Source organism: Neomonachus schauinslandi, chromosome 7 (assembly GCF_002201575.2).
Source record: "Neomonachus schauinslandi chromosome 7, ASM220157v2, whole genome shotgun sequence".
Taxonomy (NCBI): domain Eukaryota; kingdom Metazoa; phylum Chordata; class Mammalia; order Carnivora; family Phocidae; genus Neomonachus; species Neomonachus schauinslandi.
In genome coordinates, this window is record NC_058409.1 from 25,108,847 (window position 1) to 25,125,028 (window position 16,182).

The window sequence follows — 16,182 nt, forward strand, 5'->3', positions numbered from 1 at the left end:
ATTGACTGTACTCAACTCAGTAGTTTCTAAAGGGTGGGATCTTACAGACAATTTGGACAGCCAGTCCCTGCCATTGGACTAAATTAAGCCCTTGGGTACTTTTTTTTAAATTCAATTCCATCTTCCTGCTTGTGCAGGGCAATAAGCAAAGTGTTTGAGAAGTTATATAAGCAAAACAGACAGAATTCCTACATTGAAAACATTCATAGCTGAAAAAAAGAAAAAAGAAAACATTCATAGTTGAATAGGAGGCTACAGAAGAAACACAAATTACTGAGAAGTAAAGGGGTAGTTTTACCTTGAAAAATACCAGTATATTCATATTCAGGCGGATACATAAAGAAAAGGGTTTTTAAAAGAACCTCCAAAATAGCACTGAAGAATGGGCAGGCTTTCAGACAGGAGTAAGGGAGGGAGCGTACACCAGGAAGAGAGAAAGGCTTAAGAAAAGGCAGGGTGAGGAGAGAGTACAGGGTATGCGCAGGAAGCAGGAAAAGGCCCAGTGAGAAGTAATAGCAGGGAAAGGCTGGAAACATATACCGTGGTTTCACAACGAGTAAAAAGTACCTACGATTCATCATAAATAACCACTTTAGGATACCAAGTCTAATACTGAGAAAAAGTTGAAAAAGCCATGCTAACAACCAAAGAGGAGAAAATAAAATACCTAACTTGGGCCAACTTCTTGCCATGATGAAAAAGAAGACCATTCAGCGCCACCACTTTTGTAGCAAATGGCATTGTCTTTCACACCTTAGTATTCTTGTCTAGCATCCTTTGGGGTCAGAAAGCAGAGGCAATACGAGGGATGAAACTGAGGAGGTACTTAAAAGTGCATCCCCCTTCCCCAAATTACATTCTCTGACTGCCACCTGTAATGAGTCAAAAGCCCAAGTGGAAACCAATGGAAGACACACGCTATAGGCCTGCAGCCCATCAGCACAGCACAGTTAACCAAATGAGCTTCTAGAATGCTGGCTCCTGAAGGGGTACTCACCAGGTCAGGGTTCAGAAGAGGGACCATGGAGAGCACTCAGTGTTATGAGAGCTATGTAAGCTGCAAGGCCAGCCCCTCCCACACTGCTCCTCAGCTCTCTGCTGCAGGGGCTGGTACCACATCCATGGAAGCAACTAGTATTTTTAGAGCAGGGGAAATTCATAAGCAGCGTAGCAACTTGCACACCTCAAGAAGAAGACTTTAGGGATGTCTTATTGCAACTGTACAAAACTTAGAAATTAAGGAAAGCTGACATCTGCACAATGTTGTATCTTCTCACCTAACAACATGGTATTTTTCATCATTTGTTCAAGTCTACTTTTATTTCTTTCAAGAGTATTTTATAATTTTCCTGTATGTATTCTGAATATTTCCTTTTTGTATATCTTTTGTTATCATAAATAGAATTTCTCTTTCATTTTATTTTCTAACTGCTTTTTATTTGTATGTATGAGTGCAAATGACTTTTATATATGGATTTTGAACCAGCCACTTGACTAAATTTCTTATTGTTTGTAATAGTTATTCCATTGATTCTTTGGGGGTTTCCTTTTATATACTGATGTAATCTTCAAATAGCTATGATTTTCTCTCTTTCTTTCTAATTCTTAGGTCTCTCATGTCTTCCTCTTGTTTATTGCTTCAGCTAATTCCTCAATCTAATGTTAAATGTTGTGGAAATTTGGTGTGTCCATGGGCATATGGTCTTATTTCTGACTTTAAGAAGAAAACTTTAGTGTTTCCCTATTAAAGGGAAACAAAATGCTGGCTTTTGACCCAGGGTATGTTTATCACATTAATGAAATCCATGCACATTTTATTGAGTCTTTGAAATAAATGGATGTTCTAGTTTGTCCTTTTACTTGTTTATTTATTGACTGTTTCCCTCCACTGGAATGTGAGTTGGGATGGCGCCAGTATCTTCTTCATTCTTGCATCTTCAGTGCTATCCTCAGTGCTATAAGAGAGCAGCTGCTCAATGCATATTTGTTGAATAAAAAATAAAATGTGTGTTGAATTTTAGCAAATACTTTGTCTGAATTTAGAGAGATTATCATGATTCTTTTTCTCCTTAGCTCTAGTAGAATTCATGGTATTCACCTATCTCTGTATTTCTGGAATAAGCATTTCTTAATCATGATGCACTTCTTAAAAAATATTGACAGATTCTGTTTGTTATTATTTTAAATGTTTTTTTGCATTAATATTCATAAATGAGATTGCTCTATCATTTTTAGGTGCCGTTTTTCCTCAGACTTGGGAATTAAAATGATACCAGCTTCATATAATGAATTCAGAAGTTTTCCTTTTACTATACTCTGAAATAGTTTAATTAAGTGGAATTAAACAATCTTCAAAGGTCTCTTCAACTTCATTTCTCACATATTGATTAAAAGGTGAGGAAATAAAAGATCAAAAAGGTTAAGCTTATCCAAGTTCTCACATATTGGTCAGTGACCAGCTGGGATTCAAATTTCAAAGTTTATGCACATAACAAAGCTTATGCACATCTCTACTTAATTCATGACATAGTGTGAAATCAGATGAGAGACACTTCTACTTCAGGCTATGAAAGAAGAACTTGCATTAGACCAATCCTTCTGCTAAAAACAACTATAAAAGTTGGATTAAAAAAAAAAAGGTTTTGAAGGCATATCAGAGAAACAAATACAGCCAGAACTTGAAGAGTCAATATTCAGAGAGCAGAAAAGTCCACTGAGGTGCTAATTTTCCCCTTAGGGCATTGGCTGTTCTGCATAGAAGCCAAACAAAAAGTAATGCTTTAGAGCTGAAAGAAGTTTCACTGAATTGGGAGATACCAGAATTGGGGCTACCAAAGCAGCTAGAACTTGAGAGTCTGAAATCCTGGAAAAGGAAACCAGAAAGAAATGAGACCAATAATCTGCACCCAGCTTCCTCTTGAGTTAATATAATTGTGTCTGAGCTGCACATATAAAGGACAAGAGGATGAGAAATAAGCAAAAAATTAGTCTCAAATCAGCTGAAAAACTAAGCATAGATTTTGGTACTTATCATGGTGCTAGGGAGACAAAAATTAGGCTTGCCAAGAAAAAGTGGCCCTGGTAAATGCACCTGACTTTTCATTGAGATCATTTACTCTCCACCAATTTCTATTCCTAGCAGATCAAGATGATCTGCCAGTATTCTATGTCTAACAAAGAGAAGTAAATCCTCTCTGGAAGACAAAATTATCCACAGACTTCACAATTTTTCATACATAATGTCCAACACCCAAACCACAATTACTAGGTATGGCAGGAAATGAGATCAAATGACTAAAATCCAATTAAAAATACAACAGAGAGAGACCCACACTTTATCCAGACTTTAGAATTATCAAACACAGGCTCTAGAATAATGATGACTAATTTGTTCAGGAAAATAAAAGATGCTGAATTTCATCACAAATCACAATCAATTAAAAAGGAATCAAGTGAAAATTCTAGAACTAAAAGTTAAACAACAAAGAATTCAACAGATGGATTTAACAGAAGATTAAACACAACTAAAGAGAAGAATCGTAAGCTGGAAGCTAGATCACCAGAAAATAAACAGACTGAAGATCTGAAAGGAGAAAATAAAGAGTGGAAAAATAAAGAAGAGCATATAAGAGACATTAGAGGACATGGGGAAAATATCCAACAAGCATGTAATTTAAGTTTCAAAGTGAAAAGACAGAGGAAATTAGGCAGAATAAATATCTGAAGAGATGTCAATTGGGGATTTTCTGAAATTTATGAAAAACATCAAGCCAAAGATTTAGCAATCTCTATAAAGCCCAAGCAAGACAAACACAAAGAAAACCAATGCTAGGTACTCATAGAAAAATAGTCAAATATTCAAAGACAAAAAGAAAATCTCAAAACCAGGCAGCGGGTGGGTGGTGGGGATGGAAAGGACTTATCATCCACAAAAGAGCAACAAGACCACAGATGACTTTGCAGGAGAAAATAATCATGGAACCAATAAAGGAAATGCAAATAATGGAAATCTTCACAATTCTGAAAACTAGAATTCTATCCCCAGTGAAAATATGGGTATACATAGGGCAAAATAAAGATTTATCTAGATAAACAAAAATGGAAAGAATATACTGCTGCAGATTACCACTAAGAGCAACACAAGGGAACACTCTGGACAAAAGGAAATTTTTCAGATGAATGCATATTTTTGCAAGAAGGAATAAAGAGCATCAGTAAGGGTTAAAAAGGAATAAATCTATTTTTGTCTGCTTAGTACAACAATGCCCTTTAAGGTAATAAAATTTGTAGAAAAATACATGACAATATGATCACAAAAGGTCAGGAAGTCAAATGGAACAGAAGTATCAGAATGGCTTTTTACTGTTCAGAAAGTGGTAAAATTAGTATTATGAGACCAAAGGAGTTGGACAACAAAAAACCTGACTGATCCAAAGGAAGACAAGAAAGGATAGGAAAAAAGAGAATAAAGAATAGAGAGAATAGCAGAGGAGTAGGAGACCTAAATTTCGTCTGGTCCCAGGAATTCAGCTCAACAGTTACCAAACCATTCTGAACACCTACGAACTCAACAGGAAATCAAAGAAAAGGATAGTAACAACTCTCTGAACAGAAAAGCGACCACTTTCTGGAAGGTAGGACGTGTGGACAAGTGAATCCGAGGCGATATTCGGGAGGATAGACGGCGGGGGAGGGGGCCTCCATCAGCCGCTTCTGGCAAGTGATAGAGCCCCGGAGCACAAAATCGGAACTTTTACAGTCTGCTCCACTGAGGGACGTCACTCCAGTGGCTAAGCGGGGGTGAAAACCTCGCGGGACAGTGTGGTCTCAGGACCCTGGGGGTCACAGAAAGACCGGGGGTGCCTGAGTGTGGCAGAGCTCCCAGGTAATGGAGCAGGGAAGCCGGCTGTAGAGGCGGAGCCCAGGCGCGGGCTCTCAGCTCAGGGTTGCCATAAACTGTGATCCACGGCACAGTCGGGCCCCTGCTCCTCCAGCAGGGACCCAACAAGTGGCAGATCCGGGGAGACTCACCTTCCTCCCCCGGGAGGAGCCGCGCGGGAGTGCACCGCAGGGATCTGCTGGGTTTGGAGACTCCACACAGGGTCAGGTGCCAGAGATAGAAACGCGCGGTCACAGGCCGGGTGAGCACGGAGTGCGGCCAGAGACCGGGGAGACGGGAGTGACTGACTGCTTTTCTCTGGGGGCACACTGAGGAACGGGGCCCTGAGTTCTCGGCTCCTCCGGGGCGGAGATTGGGAGGCTGCCATTTTCACTCTTGTCCTCCAAAGCTGTACCGAAAGCTCACAGGGAACAAAAGCTCCCAAGATTACTTAGCCCGGACCAGCAAGGGCGGGGCGATTCTGCCTCCGGCAAAGACATTTGGGAACCAGGGCAACAGGCCCCTCCCCCAGAAGATCAGCGAGAACAGCCAGCCAAGACCAAGTTTACCGATCAATGAGAATGGCAGAACTCCAGCGCTAGGGGAATACAGCACAGAGAATTCATGGCTTTTTTCCCATGATTCTTTAGTCTTCCAAAGTTAATTTTTTTAATTTTCTTTATTTTTTCTTTTTCTATTCTTTTTGAATTTTTCTTTTTCCCTTTTTCAACCAACATCTTATCAATCCCTTTTTCAAAAATTTTTAATTTTCATTTTTAGAGTCATATTCTATCCCTTCGTTGTAGTTAACCTTATTTTTTGTATATATATAAGTTGTTCTCTCTTTAAAATTTTGGGATACAGTTTGTCCTAACAGACCAAAATATACCCTAAATCTCTAGTGTATGGCTTTGTTCTAGTCTCCTGCCTGATCACATTCTCTCCCTTTTTTTTTTTAATTTCTTTTTTCAACCAACTTCCTATCTTATCAATTCCTTTTATAAAATCTTTTATAATTTTCATCTTTACAGTCATATTCCATCCCTTTATCATCATCCCTTATTTTTCTACATATATAAGTTTTTCTTTCTTTAAAATTCTGGGAGGCAGTTTCTTCTTACAGACCAAAATACACCCAAAATCTAGTGTGTGGCTCTGATCTATTCACCAGCCTGATCATATTCTTTTTTTTTTTTTCCTTCTTTCCCTTTCTTTTCCCCCTGGTTTTGGGTCTCTTCTGATTTGTTTTAGTGTATATTTTTCTGGGTCGTTGTTTCCCTGTTAGCATTTTGTTCTCTCATTCATCTATTCTTCTCTGGACAAAATGACAAGATGGAAAAACTCATCTCCAAAGAAAGAACAAGAGGCAGTACCAACTGCCAGGGACCTAATCAATATGGACATTAGTAAGATGTTGGAACCAGAGTTCAGAATGACAATTATAAAGATACAAGCTGGGCTTGAAAAAAAGCATAGAGGATACTAGAGAATCCTTTTCTGGAGAAATAAAAGAACTAAAATCTAACCAAGTCCAAATCAAAGAGGCTATTAATGAGGTGCAATAAAAAATGGAGGCTCTAACTGCTAGGATAAATGAGGCATAAGAGAGAATCAGTGATATAGAAACCAAATGATGGAGAATAAAGACGCTGAGAAAAAGAGAGCTAAAGACACTACTGGATCACAAGGGCAGAATTCGAGAGATAAGTGATACCATAAGATGAAACAGTATTAGAATTATTGGGATCCCCAGAAGAAGAAGAAAGAGAGAGAGGGGCAGAAGGTATATTGAAGCAAATTATAGCAGAGACCTTCCCTAATCTGGGGAAGAAAACAGGCATCAAAATCCAGGAGGCACAGAGAACCCCCCCTCAAAATCAATAAAAATAGGTCAACACCCTGACATCTCATAGTAAAACTTACAAGTCTCAGAGACAAAGAGAAAATCCTGAAAGCAGCTTGGGACAAGAGGTCTGTAACCTACAATGGTAGAAACATTAGATAGGCAGCAGACCTATCCACAGAGACCTGGCAGTGTAAAAAGGAGTGGCATGATATATTCAGGGCACTAAACAAGGAAAATATGCAGCCAAGAAAACTATATCCAGCTAGGCTGTTATTGAAAATAGAAGGAGAGGTAAAAAGCTTCTAGGACAAACAAAAATTAAAAGAATTTGTGAACACTAACCAAGCCCTACAAGAAATATTGAAAGGGGTCCTCTAAGTAAAGAGAGAGCCTAAAAGTAACATAGACCAGAAAGGAATAGAGACAATATACAGTAACAGCAACAGGCAATACACTGGCACTAAATTCATATCTTTCAATAGTTACCCTGAATGTAAATGGGCTAAATGCCCCAATCAAAAGACACAGGGTATCAGATTGGATAAAAAAACAAGACCCACCAATATGCTGCCTGAAAGAAACTCATTTTTAGACCCAAAGACACCTCCAGATTTAAAGTGAGGGGGTGGAAAACCATTTACCATGCTAGTGGACATCAAAAGAAAGCTGGGGTGGCAATCCTTTTATGAGACAAATTAGATTTTAAACTAAAGACTATAATAAGAGATGAGGAAGGACACAATATCATACTTAAAAGTTCTATCCAACAAGAAGATCTAACAATTTTAAATACCTATGCCCCTAACATGGAAGCAGCCAATTATATAAGCCAGTTAATAACAAAATCAAAGAAACACATCGACAACAATACAATAATAGTAGGGGACTTTAACACCCCCCTCACTGAAATGGACAGATCAACTAAGCAAAAGATCAACAAGGAAATAAAGGCTTTAAATGACACACCGGACCAAATAGACTTCACAGATATATTCAGAACATTCCATCCCAAAGCAACGGAATACACATTCTTCTCTAGTGCCCATGGAACATTCGCCAGAATAGACCACATCCTAGGCCACAAATCAGGTCTCAACCAGTACCAAACGATTGGGATCATTCCCTGCATATTTTCGGACCACAATGCTTTGAAACTAGAACTCGACCACAAGAGGAAAGTCAGAAAGAACTCAAATACATGGAGGCTAAAGAGCATCCTACTAAAGAATGAATGGGTCAACCAGGAAATTAAAGAATTAAAAAAATTCATGGAAACAAATGAAAATGAAAACATAACTGTTCAAAATCTTTGGGATGCAGCAAAGGCAGTCCTAAGAGGAAAGTATATAGCAATACAAGCCTTTCTCAAGAAACAAGAAAGGTCTCAAATGCACAACCTAACCCTACAACCAAAGGAGCTGGAGAAAGAACAGCAAATAAAGCCTAAACCCAGCAGGAGAAGAGAAATAGTAAAGATCAGAGCAGAAATCAATGAAATAGAAACCAAAAGAACAGTAGAACAGATCAACGAAACTAGGAGCTGGTTCTTTGAAAGAATTAACAAGATTGATAAACCCGTGGCCAGACTTATCAAAAAGAAAAGAGAAATGACCCAAATAAATAAAATCATGAATGAAAGAGGAGAGATCACAACCAACACCAATGAAATACAATACCTCTTGTCCCAAGCTGCTTTCAGGATTTTCTCTTTGTCTCTGAGACTTGTAAGTTTTACTATGAGATGTCAGGGTGTTGACCTATTTTTATTGATTTTGAGGGGGGTTCTCTGTGCCTCCTGGATTTTGATGCCTGTTTTCTTCCCCAGATTAGGGAAGGTCTCTGCTATAATTTGCTTCAATATACCTTCTGCCCCTCTCTCTCTTTCTTCTTCTTCTGGGGATCCCAATAATTCTAATACTGTTTCATCTTATGGTATCACTTATCTCTCGAATTCTGCCCTTGTGATCCAGTAGTGTCTTTAGAAGAAGATATTATGAGCAAAAATATGCCAGCAAATTAGATAATCTGGAAGAAATGGATGCATTCCTAGAGATGTATAAACTACCAAAACTGAACCAGGAAGAAATAGAAAACCTGAACAGACCCATAACCACTAAGGAAATTGAAGCAGTCAGAATCAAAAATCTCCCAACAAACAAGAGCCCAGGGCCAGATGGCTTCCCAAGAGAATTCTACATTTAAAGAAAAATTATTACCTATTCTTTTGAAACTGTTCCAAAAAATAGAAATGGAAGGAAAGCTTCCAAACTCTTTCAATGAGGCCAGCATTACCTTGATCTCCAAACCAGACAAAGACCCCACCAAAAAGGAGAATTACAGACCAACATCCCTGATGAACATGGCTGCAAAAATTCTCACCAAAATACTAGCCAATAGGATCCAACAGTACATTAAAAGGATTAGTCACCACAACTAAGTGGGATTTATTCCTGCGCTGTAAGGTTGGTTCAACATCCGCAAATCAATCAGTGTGATACAATACATTAATAAAAGAAAGAACAACAACCATATGATCCTCTCAATAGATGCAGAAAAGGCATTTGACAAAGTACATCACCCTTTCTTGATTAAAACTCTTCACAGTGTAGGGATAGAGGGTATATACCTCAATATCATAAAAGCCATCTATGAAAAACCCACAGCAAATATCATTCTCAATGGGGAAAAACTGAGAGCTTTTCCCTGAAGGTCAGAAACACAGCAGGGATGTCCACTATCACCACTGCTATTCAACATAGTACGAGAAGTCCTAGCCACAGAAATCAGACAATAGAAATAAATAAAAGATATCTGAATCGTCAAAGAAGTCGTCAAACTCTCACTTTTTGCAAATGGATATGATACTTTATGTGGAAAACCCAAAAGACTCCACCCCAAAACTGCTATAATTCATACAGGAATTCAGTAAAGTGGCAGGATATAAAACCAATGCACAAAAATCAGTGGCATTCCTATACACCAACAACAATAAAGAAAAAAAGAGAAATTAAGGAGTTGATCCCATTTACAATTGCACTCAAAACCATAAGATACCTAGGAGTAAATCTAACCAAAGAAGCAAAGAATCTGTACTCAGAAAACTATAGAATACTCATGAAAGAAATTGAGGAAGACACAAAGAAATGGAAAAATGTTCCATGCTTGGATTGGAAGAACAAATACTGTGAAGATGTCAATGCTACCTAGAGCAATCTACACATTTAATGCAATCCCTATCAAAATACCATCAACTTTTTTCAAGGAAATGGAACAAATAATCCTAAAATTTGTATGGAACCAGAAAAGACCCCGAATAGCCAGAGGAATGATGAAAAAGAAAAGCAAAGCCGGTGGCATCACAATTCCGGACTTCAAGCTCTACTACAAAGCTGTCATCATCAAGACAGTATGGTACTGGCACAAAAACAGACACATACATCAATGGAACAGAAAAGAGAGTCCAGAAATGGACCCTCAACTCTATGGTCAACTAATCTTCGACAAAGCAGGAAAGAATGTCCAATGGAAAAAAGACAGTCTCTTCAACAAATGGTGTTGGGAAAATTGGACAGCCATATGCAGAAGAATGAAATTGGACCATTTCCTTACACCACACACAAAAATAGGCTCAAAATGGATGAAAGACCTAAATGTGAGACGGGAATCCATCAAAATCCTTGAGGAGAACACAGGCAGCAACCTCTTCGACCTCAGCCGCAGCAGCTTCTTCCTAGATACATTGCCAAAGGCAAGGAAAGCAAGGGCAAAAATGAACTATTGGGACCTCATCAAGATAAAAAGCTTTTGCACAGCAAAGGAAACAGTCAACAAAACCAAAAGACAACTGACAGAATGGGAGAAGAAATTTGCAAATCACATATCAGATAAAGGGCTAGTATCCAAAATCTATAAAGAACTTATCAAACTCAACACCCAAAGAACAAAGAATCCAATCAAGAAATGGACAGAAGACAGGAACAGACATTTTTCCAAAGAAGACATCCAAACGGCCAACAGACAGATGAAAAAGTGCTCAACGTTGCGTGGCATCAGGGAAACCCAAATCAAAACCTCAATGAGATACCACCTCACACCAGTCAGAATGGCTAAAATTAAGAAGCAGGAAACGACAGATGTTGGTGGGGATGCGGAAAAAGGGGAACCCTCCTACACTGTTAGTGGGAATGCAAGCTGGTGCAGCCACTCTGGAAAACAGTATGGTGGTTCCTCAAAAAGTTGAAAATAGAGCTACCCTACAACCCAGCAATTGCACTACTGGGTATTTACCCCAAACATACAAATGTAGTGATCCAAAGGGGTACATGTACTCCAATGTTTATAGCAGCAATGTCCACAATAGCCAAACTATGGAAAGAGCCAAGATGTCCATCAACAGATGAATGGATAAGGAAGATGTGGTATATATATACAATGGAATATTATGCAGCCATAAAACCCCCGAAATCTTGCCATTTGCAACAATGTGGATGGAACTAGAGGGTATTATGCTAAGCGAAATAAGTCAATCAGAGAAAGACAGGTATCATATGATCTCACTGATATGAGGAATTCTTAATCTCAGGAAACAAACTGAGGGTTGCTGGAGTGATGGGAGTGGGAGGGATGGGGTGGCTGGGTGATGGACACTGGGGAGGGTATGTGCTAAGGTGAGTGCTGTGAATTGTGTAAGACTGATGAATAACAGACCTGTTCCTCTGAATCAAATAATACATTATATGTTTAAAAAAAAAAAGAAGATAGTAGGAAGGGAATAATGAAGGGGGGGAATCAGAGGGGGAGACGAACCATGAGAGACTATGGACTCTGAGAAACAAACTGATGGTTTTAGAGGGGAGGGGGATGGGGGATGGGTTAGCCCAGTGATGGGTATTAAGGAGGGCACGTATTGAATGGAGCACTGGGTGTTATACGCAAACAATGAATCATGGAATACTACATCAAAAACTAATGATGTAATGTATGGTGACTAAGATAACAAAATAAAATAAAATTTTAAAAAAAGAATAGAGAGAACATGTGTTAGATTTAATTCCATTTAAATAAAAGGAGACTAAATAATCCAATACAAAGATTGACATACTAGATAAAACAAAATCCAATAATATGCTGCTTATAAGAGACATACCATAAATAAAAAGATACAAAAAAGCTGAATGTAAAAAGAGAGACAAGATAAACATTATTAATTCCTACCAGGAGAAAGCTGGTATAGATAAAGTAGACTCCAAGGCAAGAATTATTATTAGTGACAAAAAGGGATGGTTCATAATAATAACAAGACCATTTAACAGGAATGCATAGCAATCCTAAACTTGCAGAAGAGCAATAACATAGCTTAAACATCAAAAAGTCAAAACTAAAAGAAGAAATGGAAAAATCTACAATAATGGTCCAAGAATTAAAGAAACATCTGTCACTAAGTGATAGAATAAGTAAAGGAAATAAATCAGTAAGGATCTACAAAATTTGAACCTCACCATTAGCAAACTTGACCTACATCCATCTCTGAAAGAAAGAGAGGAAAGAAAGAAGGGAAGAAGGAGGAAAGAAGGGGAGGGGAGGAAAGAAAAAGGGAAGAGAAGGGAAGGGAAGAAACAAAGAAATGTACACAGAATTTGAAATTGAGCAGGAAATTGAGCAGGAAACCACACATATCCAGTTTCTGGGTTGATGACAAAGATGTACATCAAACACTAACCAATGACTGCACACTACACATTCTCCTCAACTGTCCATTCAACATTTATAAAAACTGACCATATGCTGAGCCATCAAGAAGTTCCAGCAAGTTTCAAATTACTAAAATCATATAGAGAACAAATATAGTTTTGTGACTAGAGTGAAATTAAATTAGAAGTCAATAACAGGAGGATATGGAGAAAAATCTCCCAATATTTGACCCATGGATTTATATATATCACATAATTTCCAAAAGAAAATCACAAAAGAAATAAGGTATTTTGGAATGAAGGACAAGTGAATTATAGCATTTAAAAAAATTGTGGGATGTGGATAAAGCAGTGCTTCAAGGGAAATACAACCTGAAATGCATATGTTAGAAAACAATAAACGCTAGAAATTGATGACCTAAGCATCTGTCTCTGAAAACTAGGAGAAGGACAATTTAAGCCCGCAAAAAGTTTTAGGAAACAAATATGATAGGAGCAGAAATCAATGAAATAGGGGGAAATATATACCATAAAAATTTAAAGCCAATAGTTGGTTCTTTGAAAAGATGAATAAACTTGATGGATCCCTAAGAAGCCTGAGGAAGGAAGGAAGGAAGGAAGGAAGGAAGGAAGGAAGGAAGGAAGGCAGGCAGGCAAGGAGGGAGGGAGGGAGGGAGGGAGGATAGAAGGATGGAAAGAAGGAAGGTTGAATGGAAGGAAGGTTGGATGGAAGAGGGGAGGACCAGAAGGAAGGAAGACAGGAAGGAAAGGACACAGAATTTGAAATTGAGCAGGAAATCACACATACCCAGTTTCTGAGTGGATGACAAAGGTATGAATGGGGAAAGGATGGCTTTTTCAATAGAGGGTGCTAAATCAATTGGATAAAATTTTTTGGGAAAAAAAATGAACCTCGACGTCCTACCTTGCAACATACATAAAAGTCACTTCCAGGTGAACTGCAGATGTAAATATGAAAGGTACAATTACGTCCCCAGAAGATACCTTAAGAGATTATCTTCATGACCTTTAAGCAAGTGAACATTTCTTAAATGGAATGTGGAAGGTAGCACAATAAAGGAAAAGAATGATAGGCTGGTCTTTATTAAATGAAGACTTCCGTTCATTAGAAGACAGGATTAAGACAGGGAAGAGTCAAGCCATCAGGGGAATGTATTTACAACACACAGAGCTGACAGAGCACTCGTGCAGAATATAGAAAATACTTGTGTAAGTAAATAAAATACAATCATGTACTTGAAAAATGAGCTAAGGACTTGGAAAGGAACTTCACAAGTTAAAACCACAGTGTAATACTGCTATACACCACAGAAAAAAAAAAAAAATTAAGACAACAACGGTAACATCAAATGTGTGCAAGGACACGGAGCAACTGTGGTTTCGTAGTCTTGAGGAACCAGCCCCAGCAGGACTCTCCTCACTGGTTTGTGTGTCAGTTCAATGGGGCTCCCTGCTGTCGGCACTCTTCGTTATCTCAGGGGGTCCTTTTTTGCCTTTTTGATCCTTTAATACCCGTTCAACCAATTCCCTCTATTAAGTTCCTTTTTTTAAAAAACAGTGTGAATTCTTTTTCCCTGACTCAGCAGTTCCGCTTCTGCGGAAGTGCCCGGCATCGGGGCTCTGCGTGCGCATCAAACAGCGTCCGCGCCTGCGCATCATGGCACAGCCCGCAACAGGCAAGAGTGGGGGAGCCCAGGATGCCCACGGCCGGAAGCACGGAGAGATGCATGCGGGCATGGCCGTTCAGTGGGAGACGTCACTGCTTTGAGAAGGAACAGAAGCAGTAACTGAAGTCAGCCTCACAGATGGGATTTCAGCTTTCACGTCCAGTCAAAGAAAGCAGAGAACAGTACAGTTTGTAGGATTTTGTTTTTATAATGTGCAGGAACAAAGAAAAGCAATCTCCGGTGACAGATTGGTGGTCACCTTTGAGAGGACAATGGCTGAGGGGACACGAAGGTGGTTTCTGGGGTGCTGGGAATGTTCTTAATTGTGATCTTGATGGAGGTCACATGGGTGCGTCCACCGTGTAAAAATCCATTGAGCTCTACGTGTAAGGCTTGTACTCTTTCTGTATATCTGATATGCTTCCATTAAAATTAAAAGATGAACTAGAACAAAGTACCCAACCATACCAATCAGGAGTCTGTTTAATAGAGGACATAAATCACATTCCCTGATATGCAGAGGAGGAAGTTTCGACGAAGGGAAAGGCGGCAGCGTCCTCACCATCACACCAGTGCTAAGGGGCCAAGTCAGGGCTACACGTCAATCTCAGAAAAGCTACCAGCACACTCTGCTGCCTCAGAGCAAACGCTCAGCCAAGACTCAGGAGACCTATGACAGGGATTAAGAGTTGAGACTCGAAGCCGGAGGATGTGGGCTGGATCCTGGCTTATTGCTGCCAGCCGGGCCCCTGCCACGGTGGGTGAACGCCTTCATCTGCCTAAGCCTCAGTGCGCTCCTCTGTAAAACAAAGGCGGGCGCCGTGCCTTCCTCATAGAGTCAAGGTGGTGATCAGGCCAAGTAAAAATAGGCCCGGACCATGCTTCGCGTGGTGGGCAGCATGCAGGTGGTGGGCAGTGGTGGCCATCCTCACTGCTATCACCATTAACGGAGATGACTAAGGCGGAGAGGGGACGGGATCATCTGGGAAGGCAAATGAGTTCAACGGCTCCGTCCCTTATAGAGGCTAAATAACAACCTGCCTCTTTAGTTCTTGAGAAACCAACCCCCAAAAAACTGTGGCAGAGAGCGGTACAGAACAAAATTCACTGGCATAAATGACCCCGGGGCCTTGGATGCATTGCCTAAGGAAGAGATATTTGCTGCCGAACCTTCAAACCAGATGGTTATAAATGAGAGTTAGTGCATGGGCATTACTTAATGACTACATTTCTTTAACTAAAAATCTAATTTTATTATGGTATAAATCACACTTTCTTGAAGTAGGGAATTAATTTTAGATTTTTCATTCACTGTTCATAACCTTTCCATGAATTTGACAGCCAAATCATTTTAAATGTCATTTAACCAATACAATACAACAGCTTTATTCCTCATTGTGCCCTTCCTGAATCCATTATCTTCCACTATAATGGAGAAAAATTTAAGTAAAAAATTACCATTCCAAAAAGCTGTATTTTACTGTGCAGTTCAACTGCATAATCTTTATTTTTGAATCAATATAATGTGAGTGCTGAGTAATATTTTTCATAATCCAGAAATCTATTACAGATTCTCAGCTCCCAAAAAGCAGTTTGAGAGCAGCTCCAAGAGTATAAATGAGGATCCTCAGATTCCATCCCTGGATCGTTGTCACGTCCACCAGAGGCCGTGCTCAGGGGTCTCAGGCTGTGTGTCAGGCTCAGAAAAAGGTTGGTGGAGCACAGCCACAGACCAAAGGCACCCCTCCTCATCCACGTGGCCAACTATCCTTGATTAGAGGGAAAGCCTCAGTCTGTCACTCAGAAAATGAATGGGATTTGGTGGCTTCTGGGAAAATGTTGGCTCTGCGGGTTAGAAAGATGGGGATCAAAAACATCCATGACCAAGAAGAGGATGACATGAAAGCACCAAGCTGAGTGGAGCTCAGCATGGCCAGGTCCTCACACACAAAGCACATGCGGATCTGGGGCAGATGCGGCACGGTCCACGGAGGTGGCCAGCTGCCGGCCCTCTGCCCATGCCCATGTCCTGACAGTGAGCCCAGGACACACAGTGTCTCGGGCCAGCATCACAGGAGC

The 16,182-nt window shown here is 39.7% G+C and overlaps 1 protein-coding gene across 1 annotated transcript in view; it reads right to left on the reverse strand.

The window, feature by feature from the left end:
* FSTL4 (follistatin like 4) overlaps nt 1–16,182 on the reverse strand; it is a 381,100-nt gene that overhangs the window by 342,689 nt on the left and 22,229 nt on the right. The gene's annotated exons all lie outside the window — the stretch shown is intronic.